The sequence below is a fragment of the Excalfactoria chinensis genome, chromosome Z (assembly GCF_039878825.1).
Source record: "Excalfactoria chinensis isolate bCotChi1 chromosome Z, bCotChi1.hap2, whole genome shotgun sequence".
In the NCBI taxonomy this organism is placed as follows: Eukaryota; Metazoa; Chordata; class Aves; order Galliformes; family Phasianidae; genus Excalfactoria; species Excalfactoria chinensis.
In genome coordinates, this window is record NC_092857.1 from 62536870 (window position 1) to 62547427 (window position 10558).

Below are 10558 nucleotides of genomic sequence, written 5' to 3' on the forward strand. Positions count from 1 at the left end.
ACTAATCCAAGCACCAGACCAGCATCCAGGTCAGCGAGGAGTCTGAAATGCTGTTCCAGTCGGATGTGAGGCACAGTATCGTCAACCTTGTTTTCCCCCCTTTTAGAGAAAAACAAGATGGGATTACTGCTTTAATCAAATAAAGAGAATGGTGTTCCTGTTATATAATCAGCTTCCCTCTGCATATTTTTGATTAATATCACCTGATGGCTTGGTAAGACCAAGAAATGAGACACTGGGCTGACAAAGCAGTTTACTGACCTTTTGGAAAGCAGCTGTTACTGAACGTGTGTAGAGGTTGCAGATGGCAGAGAGGCAGTGGCACAGCAAATAATGGCTCCCTGTTACAGGAGGCTCCAGACCTGAATAAATCACTGCAGCCTGATGAAATTAACTTTAATAAATAAATGACAGAAGTGCAGCCGGGGGCCAATAATGCCAGATGTGAGCACAGCCCTAGAGAGCAGAGACTGAAATGCATCTGTGGGCAGCACCAAGAGCCCTTTGTGCTGAAGCTGATGGGGATAAGGCAACCCCAGATGCAATCAAGAGGGGAACGCACTGCAGACAGAGGGATCTTGCTTCTGCATACACCCAGCTGCCATAAACCGAGGGAAGGAGCAGCCAAACCGGGTGCAGACATCTGGCTCTTGCAAACCAGTTCTTCCTGAACTCGCAGCCCTGAGCTGCTTCACTCCTTCCCTTGGGCTGGGAGGAGGGGAACAGACCCCAGGCCTCAGGTGTTTTCCACACTAACACCAACATCACGGCAGTCACATGGTTGTAGGGATGCTGAGCAGAACCGGTAGCAGGGAGAGGGAACTTCAGCAGCCCGAGCTGAAGGGGGACAGCAGAGCAACCCTTCTGTGCTGCCATTTCCCCAACCTGTCCCTCAGCTCTGGCTCCTGGCGATCCTCGTCTCAGACCAGCCAGAGCCAGAGCCTGTGCAGCTGTCAGGTCCTTATCTCTGTTGTGATTGTTTCTTCCCCACACCCCGGCCCCTGCATTCTTCAAATAGCAACATTTGTTTTGGAAATTCCTCCTCTGAGCAGTTTCAGGCCTGAAATCTGGAAGGATGCCGGCATGGGACAGGGGCAGAGGTTGCCCTCTCCCTTCACTCGTGGTTGTGGCAGCCGGGGGGGCAACATGGGAACACCCCATGGCAGAGGAACCAGAGCTGGGACAGCTCTTGGGCCACGTGCAGTCTCGCTTTTCTGCAAAATGAGAGGTTTACAAATTTACTGCTGGACAGGAGATGTGCAGGGTGCAGCGCTGCGAGGGACAACGCAGAGTGGGTGTGCAGTCCTTAGGGCTGCTCCAGCCACACATCTGGAGGAAGAACCAGACCTCAGAAGAGGTTCACGCCACAAGCACAGCTTGCTCCCAGCACACTTTATTTACACAGCACTTATAGAAGCACTCGGTGATTTCCCCATGGCTAGTAGTGTCATTTGTCACAGCTGACAAGGTGGGGGTGAGGACGAGGGTGGTTTGATGCAGCTCAGACAACCTCTAGGTGCAGACCAAAATGTGTGAATCTGTTCCATCTCAGAAGAAAACATATTCTGCTGCACATGTGTCTTGTCCTTAGAACTGCAGACTGCTTTGAATGCAGAGAGGCAGACTGAGCTCATATGGCTGTGGCATGTCCAGGACGGCTCCCTGCTCTATGGGCCTGGGCACAGTGTGTTGCACAGCCCCAGCCATTATGTGGCAAAAAGGTCAGCAGATGGTGCAGAAACGCATGCAGGATGCTGAGAGGAGCTCAACCCTGGGGTGAGCCTTACCCAGGCAGTCTCAGTTCTGCAAAGAGGGATCCCCATGTTTGGCTGATTTAATTCCCTCTGCTACTGGCTGTCTGCTCCCAGACACTCAGTGCTGCCCCTCCGTGTGTGCCATGCCCAGAGTAGAGCTGCTGGGTGGGGGTCTGCACTCTCCCAGGCATCACAGCCATCCTGACTCACACTGGCAGGTTGCTGTGGAAACTGCAGCCATCAGTGCTGACATCACACTGCCATATGCTCAATTCTGCAAACTGTGTTCTGCCAGTCCTGGAAATACCAGCTTTGAACTGAGCTCCTTGGTGGGAGTTAGATGTTGAGCAGGGGATGCACCAGAGCTTCTGAACTCCCTTCTGACTTATGTGTTTCTACAGTTTGCTGACAGTGTGCCCTCAGTGATTGCCTAAGTCTCACAGAGCACACGGAGGGCTTGCTGTATGGAAAGTCCCCATCCTCAGTGTTCAGGATAGTGATTTGTCCAGCTGAGTCATGCCTCCTACTGAAGTATAGTGGTGAATAAAGGTAGTGTGTACACAGGCAGTGCGTCACTTGTGTCGCTTCCCTGAGAGGCAGGGCATGTGCAAACCTACCCGGACAGAGGACCTCAGAGAACCTTGGTTTAGCCTGATGGAGAGAAATGGCAGGCAACAGCTGATCTCAGATGAGAGAACATTTCACTTAAGAAGGATGTGGCCAAGAAAGAGAAGTGGCTTATACTGGTTACATCAGCCCAGCTCATAGGATCACTCAGCTTTAAAGCCTCAGCATCTGTGGAGTGGGTGGTTAACAGCAAATTGATTTGGTCTTGCCTGCCTCTGACCTGTTTGTCCAATGACCTGCAAAGATGAAGGAGGAGAGAGAGAAAAGGCCACAAAATTTCACTCCCATGGGTGAAAGAAGAGGGAAAGTGATGCAGCAGCAGGAACCAGAGCTCATCCCACCTTCACATCGCTCCTGCCTGAAAACAATGGAGATGGCAGAGGCCCTTTCATGTCCTGTTTCCAGAACAGAGTCAGTGATGAGCACTCCGGCCCAGGAAGGTCTGGCCCTTCAACCTGGGGTGGCCCACATTAGCATGTCCTGTGTTGGTCCCCAATACCACCCTGTAGCAGAGGGGGTGGCCAGCCCACCATATCCATGGGAGCACCTCCCACATTTCCCACCCCTTTGCTCTCCCATACCATTGTTTCCACCCTGTCAGGAGCCTTCCTCTGCCCCTCTATACCCACAGGAGCCCCATCTCACCCCACCAGGGGCAGAGATGCAGCCCAGATCCCACAGCATGCTCCGGATCCAATAAGCTACCATGCACAGCAACAGTACTTCTCCAGCCACGTCTCTGTGCTCCAGCTGTGCCCTGACTCATCAGAACTTCCTTCCCCACTGGAGCAGTCCTGCTTTGCTTAAGTAACAACTAATTTGAGCAAGACTAACTGGGATGTGGGAGCAGGTTATGTGCCTCCACCCTCTGCCTAAAAACCTTCCCCTGACACAACTGACCTCATCACCCTGCCCCTGCCCAGGGCTCTTCCTTCTGGGAATCCTGGCTCAGCTCTGCTCCATTCTCACATTGGTGCTCCAGAATGGACGGTGAGACCTGGTGTAAGTCACCACTCGTGGTGGTGTTCCTGACATATTCCCAGGTGACTGAAGTCCCTGCAAACAAACACGCATCCACGTTCACTTTTGGCACAAAAGTATTTCTCAGGCAAGCTGTTAATGAGGGTTACTGGTGTGTGTTTGGGAGAAGAGGAAAACAGAAGAGGAGAAAAGTGGAGGTGGTTCTTGAATAAGAAAATCTCACCAAATGCTCGGATAGCTTTCGGCTTTGTGAGCAGAGAGGACTCAGACGCTGTTGGTGTTCTGCTGTTTAAGCTGCTGGTCCAAAATCTATGCCTGGACCTGATTAAACTTCTCCAAAGTATTCCATCTATGGTCATGTGAATGCACTACACGAATGAAACCAAAGAAGAAAAATCTTCTGGCATTTCTGGATAAGGAACGGTTACCTACAGGAAAAATACAGTACAAGGTCCTTATCCTAAGACAAGCATCCTACAGCTTCTCTGTTCATTTTGCCCCCAGCTGCTGGTGAGAGCACACACCAAAGCCAGAACAAAGGGAGGCATTCAATTAATTTGTTTTGGAAATGTTGGAAAAATAAAACAGAACGGAGTTCCTTTGTTAGCATAGGCTGCGCCTTCTCCTGTGAGCAGCTTCCATGTGGCTGCTGGTTGCACATGAGTAAGTGATTATCCTGTTCCAGACAACATCCCGGAAACAGAAAAAAACACCAGACATAACGGCATTGCAGTGCTGTAACAAATCACATTTCTAACCCCTGCTGTCAGGGATTCAGCATTGCTGGGGCAATAACATAAAATGGGCAGAGCTGTAACAATCCACCATCGAGAGAAGGAAGTAACGCCTGCTGGTGTTTAACTCCATGGACAGCCACTGCACCAAGAGGGATGCACCAGTGCTGCAGCTGTTCTGCTCTGCCCTGGCCCCACCAGTGCCTGAGCAAAGAGGAGGTGATGCTAAGCAGCTCCCATCTCAGCTGAGAAGAAAGGAGGTCATGCTGTGTGTGCCATCCTGATTCTGGCCATGCACATGCGCTGGGAGCTGCGGTCCCCAAGGGAGTGAAGAGACAGTGCTGTCTGCACTGTGCACCGCATGGTCCCTGGCAAAGGTAGGATTATATTAAAAGCAGTGGAGACAGAAATATTCAGATCCAGTGTAGAGAAGTGGATGGGAGTCAGAATTTTCATGTCTGTGATGCTTATAAAGAATAATTTCAGTGAGAGGTCACACTTGCAACAGCAGCATTTACCCTGAGATCAATACTGCCAGCAGATCGGGCAAGGAACTGAAAAGCAAGAAGGCTAAGTCTTGAGAAATGGTTTGTACTCATTCCTTATACATTTGCTACTGTGCAACCTGAAGCCAGCCTGTAACTGATGAATATCCTCATTGCATGTTTCCTAGGCTCTCCTTGGCACACACATCACACTGGAGACAGAGAAGTGTCCCTTGGAAAACAGCAGTGGTGCTTGGGGACCATCTCCAGGCCCTGTGCTGGCCTATGGATGATGGAGGTGAAGCCGTGACCCCAGGACCTTGCATGACTGTTGGTGATCATCACCCAGAGATGCTAAAGGTGACAACACATCAGATGCCAGAGCATGAAAGCACCTGAAATAGCATCTGGTATGTGGCTCTGCAGTTCAAGAGGAGCATGAGAAAATAGGAGTGGAGCAGGCAAACATCTGCCAGGGCATGAAGAACCCCATGAGGAGACATGGAGGGTCTGCACCTCCCTCTCCTGAGGGAGAGGAATGGCAGGGAATATAACATTAGTTGGATGGGCCTCTGCCAGTGGCGAAGTATTTCCTGGTTGTGGCAGCTGATGTAACAAGGAGCAGCAGTCTCGAAATACAGCCCTGGAAGATGAGTGTGCAACAGGGAGAGAGGAGGTCTCCATCCTGGGGGGTGTTTCTAGACACAGCTGTACAGAGCCACAGCCAGCCTGACCTGCTGCTGAGGAGAGACTTGCTGTAAGTCAGGGCTGAAGACCTTCAGAGGGCTCCCCTGGGTCTTGTGAGACCCAGCACATCGCTATGGGCTCAGACTGTATGGGTGAAATGAGCTAGTCTCACACAGCAGTGGCTGTTCTGAGATCCTTTAGTATGTTACTGAAGTGTAAAACGTGGTCTGCGGCACACAGCTGTGAAATCAGATCACTAAGCAATGTCTACAGCTTCTCATGTTGTGGCAAACACCTGCCAAACCTTTTTTACGCAGCATGGGCGCAGGCTGACCTTAGCAGGGCTGGGCTTAGGGGTCTTCTGCAAAGCAAGGAGACAGCTCAGAGGCAGCTTTACTTCTTCTGAATATCCTCCTGGCTTTTGTCCCTTTGTCAGGAAAGTCTGAGCTTCCCCACTCTAGGCACGGGGCCTGGCTAAACGAACAGCAAGGGGAGGGTCCCAGCTGTATAGTGCAGGAGAAGGAAGGCTGCCAGCTGGCTAGGCACAGCTCTGCTTCCTGTCACCTGCCCCTCCTCCTTATCACACCTTGCTTCGTTTGTAAAGGCATCCGGGAGCCCAGCCTAGGATGATGACTGGGACATAAGGCACAGCCTGCAAATAATCAACCCAATTTAACGTCACCAGAGAGTGCTGATATTATTAGCCCCTGGGTAAGCAGAAATTAATCTCACGATTCTGCCCTGCACACAGCCCTTAAAAACAAAATACGAGTGTCAGATCAAACTCTGGGAATAAAAGCTCCCTCAGCCTGATTGCTAATTTTGTGTCTGACCTTGAAGTAGCTTTGACATGAGTTACATATTAAAGCCACCCCAACTGGCTGCAAGGTTCAGCCTTGGAAACAGCTGTGAGGTGGGCTTCCCCTCCAAACATTTCACAATGAGATGTGACTGCTCACCTACATCATACTTTACCATACTTACCATACTTCACATGGCCTGCACATGCCATCATAAACGCTCACTTCAAGCAATGCAGTTGGTCTAGTACTAATGTACCTGCTGAAAATCTTTGACTGCACCTGGGCTGTCCTTTCACCTCCCCAAAGGAGAAGTAAGGGTGGCTCCAGCTCTGACCGCATGCTCTGAGCTGCCTTGCAGAGAACCAGCAGCTCCCACAGCTCTCTAGGAGTGCCCAGCAGGTGTGGAGGAGAAGGTGCCCCCACTGGAAAGCTGGGTTCCAACCTGCCCCAGCAGATGTCTCACTGCAAGAGCAGCTGCTGCATTTTGGGACAACAGACTGCCACTCAGCCTGACCTCATTAGGCTAGAGGAACAGGCCAGATGCAACCTCATAAACCCAGCAGAGGCAAAAGCAAAGGCTTGTCGCTGGGACAGAGGTGCTGCAGCTCAGGGTGTATATAGGGAGGCACTACCCAGAAGTCCTCATTGCTATCAAACACTGCCTGAATGGTGGTTACAGCAGAAGCAGTGCCAGAGTCTTCTCAGAGGTGCAGAAGGAAAGGACGTGCTGGGGCAACAGGCGCGTGCTGCAGCAAGAGAAAATTCAGCTCAGTGTGAGAAAGTCCTGCCCTGAGAGGGCAATGCACCACAGAAAGAGCAGATCTACCTCCCTAGAGATACTCAGAACCCAGCTGGAAGAGGCCCAGCACAACTGGACCCAGCCTGGGAACAGGGAGTTGCACTACGGAATCCAGAGATTCCAGCCAGGTCTTTCCTCACACACGGTGGGAGTCAGGGAGAGAGGAGGGTAGTTGCCTCCCTCTGAGGCAATCAGCCGTGCTCATTTGGAACTCCCCCAGTGTCTGGGACAGACCTGAGATGATACGTGCCTCCTCCACTACCCCAGCTTGCTCTCTTGCTGGCATGCAGGAGGGCGGGTGGTAGGTGTGGTTGCTCCATGGCTTGGCAAACGCAGGAAGCTATGCGTCCCAGCAGGCCTGTCTGGAAGAAAGGTCTGAAAATGCAGAGCAGAGCTGGAATTGGCTTCCTTACTCTGCGCAGCACTGTGGAGCAAGGGCTTGACATCATCTTCTTCCCAGCCAGCTCAGGAATTAATACTGCTGCTGCAACTCAGAGTCCCCTAATGCTCTTTTTGAGATTTTCTCTGCTGCTCCTTAAGATCCCATTTCTGCCTGCACACACATGGTTTTATTGATGCAGAGCAGCGACCGAGCGGGCGGAGGAACAAGACAAAGGAGGAAAATGACTGCAGGCATGTACTAAAGCATTCGGCTTGTCCAGCTGAAAGAGATTTCTGCCAAACAATTTTATAAGGAATGAGGCATTTTACAGGAAAAGCAGGGCCTCTGCTCTCATTTCCTTTCCCTCTTTTCCATGAACTTCAAAGAAAAGAGGGGTCAAAACAGAGGCCAGGCAACTGGAACAGAGTTCCTGAGCCCTACTGCCTAATTAGTCCAAGCTACATTTTATTGGCTCTCTCTCAGTGACGGGCCTGGATTATAAATCCTCCCTGCCATGTCACCAAGGTTCAGATAAAGTCAGAATGTAACCCACAGCGTGCAGCACCCCATTGGAGCCAGCAGAGGCTCCCTCAGCACCAGACCAGGGTGGCCACGGCTTTGCATGGCTGCAGCTAAAGTGCTCTCCATGGGACTGAGATCATCACTGTCCCACCTCATCCCAGGGCTGCCCACCAAAGCCAAAGCCTGCCGGTGCTGTGCTGCTGCCTGCCGTCCCTGTGCTATGGGCTGGGGCTACCAAAAAGTATTTAGATATTGGCCAGTGCCCTCTCAGGAGTTCTAGGCTGACCTTGAGCCCCTCTGGCCAGGCTACCCATGGTCCTTCCTGTCCTGCAGCTGCTCACTGTCCCCCTCCAGCCTTCCCACATCCCAACCCAGTGCCCAGCAGAGGGGATAATGACGTCCATCCATCTGCTGGCCACGCATCTCCTCACGTGGCGCGGCATGCAGTTTGCCTTACTAGCAATGATCTTGTTCTTGTACAAATGTAAGGAGTCCTTAAAGCTGCCTGCCAATTTCAAGCCACACGCCTCTCCCTGAAAGATGCAGCTTTCTGGAGTTTCTTTTTCAGGACTTACTAAAAATATTCTCAAGAGCAGAGAGACAGAAACGACACAGCCTATTTCTCCTACACAGTTCCTCTCACGATGCTGGCCTTGGCGAGCTGCATCTTATTTTCAGACTGCAGTAACTTTGCTTTGGTGAAAGGACTCGTTTCCGGCCTTGTGGCCTGGAAGCTGAGAAAGACAAACTCCCCACTAGAACATAACTTGGAAAGCAGAAAAAGGACATTATTGTCACTGTAAGTTTATGTGGCCTTCTGATGCTTGTGACCATGGGAAGCAAAGCCCTGCGGCTTTCAAGGCAGGTGCTCGCATGCCAGGCATCTGGTTGCTGGGAAATCCAAGTCTTCAGATGAAGACAGATGCGGGTCACTGCACCACTGCAGGCTCCTTGCACTACTCCCCAGCCATCACAGACCAGTGGCCAGCATAAAGCTTGGCCCTCAAACTGCTCTGGGAGGAGAGCAGGAGGGCTGCAGCAGGAACTGCACAGGGGTGTAACAGCACAGTGACACCACCCAGCCCCCCAGCTTACACAACTTCCAAGCTACCCCACATTTGTCAAAGCCATGGCTTACAGATTAACTATGAGCGAACCCTTTGAAGAAAACCAGCTGCTTTTGAATCAGAAGAGAACTCTGCACTATTATATTAAACCTTCAGCTGGGAGAAGAGCTAAAGTTCTTCTCAAAATGATTCTGATTCCAAATCATGCACTCAGCTCTCACTTAAATAAACCATTCTGATGAGGTCTGGCTTTAACTTCCATTTTCACTGGGAATCATTTGCACAGCCTAGCTGCAGAAAGACTGTTTAGCTCTCTTCACATCTGTTTCTCAAGTCACACCGTAAATTCCAGATTTTCCCTTTTCTCATGTAACACACCTCAAAAGCTGGCACCCTGCTTTTGCTGGCTGCGAGGACCTCTGGAGGTCTGGATAGATGTCTCTTAGGGCAGGCCAGCTGCCAGCTCCAGATCAGGCTGGCTGCAGTTGTGTCTAGCCACAGAGCCAAACTCTGCTTCCAATGTGCATGCACAGCCTGAGGCACATGGGGACCCCCTCCTCAGCTGAAGTTACTGAGAGCTCTGATTTGCCCCACAGAAAGGTTTAGCTGGGCTGTCCATCCCCTCCTTCCGCTGTTAAGGAAGGAGGGCCAGGTGGTGTAAACACCATCACCATCCACCCGGTCTGATTGTCTTTCTGTGCTGCTTCACCTTTCAGAAGAACATCAGCCTGGGGACACAGCAGTTGTGGGTTAGGTCTGCTCGACTTTCTCTGCTACATGGCAGGAACACACGAGGGGGAGGGCAGGAAGTGATCAGCCATTCAGATTAATTCACCTACAGAGTTGAGTCAGACTCCCATGTGCTGCCAGCACAAAAATAGCTGCCATCTTTGGATTTTGCAGCTTCATGTAATGCAGCCTGGCTAAAGCAAACAGCTGGCTTTGCTTTGTGACCATCTGGATCGGAGTTGTTCTCAAAACAACCTTCAGCAGACATCTATATACCTGTAGCTGAAAAGAGACATGCCTGGCATGATAAACTGATACTTCTCCACAGTAATCCCCACACCTCTGTAACAGCAGCCAGGACAAAGGAGCTGGGATTGCTGAGAGGAAACAACAGCATGACAAACATTTACTCTGTGCCTTGCTCAGTATTTCTTCAACTTTATGTTACTGGATTACTTTCTTAAGTACTCAGGGGACAGAGACAGTGAAGAACAGCTTTCCTTGGCAAAGGCAGGCAATTTCTCACACTCTGCTGTTTTCCATGGCTCATCCAGCAAATTGTACACCAAGCCTAAACAAACAGCAAGGAACAAGTCTATCCAAGAGAGGCTGACTGCAGCAGATTTCACAAGCCCTTGTGCTGGCGGCCCAGCTCTGCTATCAGACACTCACTGTGAGCGAGTAGGAAATCCCCATGCTGGGGAGATAACAGCGCTGAGACCTTTAGTATGACCAGCAACCCATGCGAGGATCTTGCTCCCACCTAAGCCTAGAGGCAGTGAGGAGGGACGGTAAGCTTTATTTGGCTTTTAGCATTAACCAGGGCTTGCAGACTTTCGGACTCGGTCACAGTCCAGCAGTACGGATGGGCTCCCAGTTCCTCTCTGTGTGCTCAGCAGTGTTGTCTCGTGTCCCCTTCACTCTGGAAGGCTCTGCCAGCACCATTTCTCATCTCTTACAGTCCCGGAGCAAAGCACTCACTGTATGC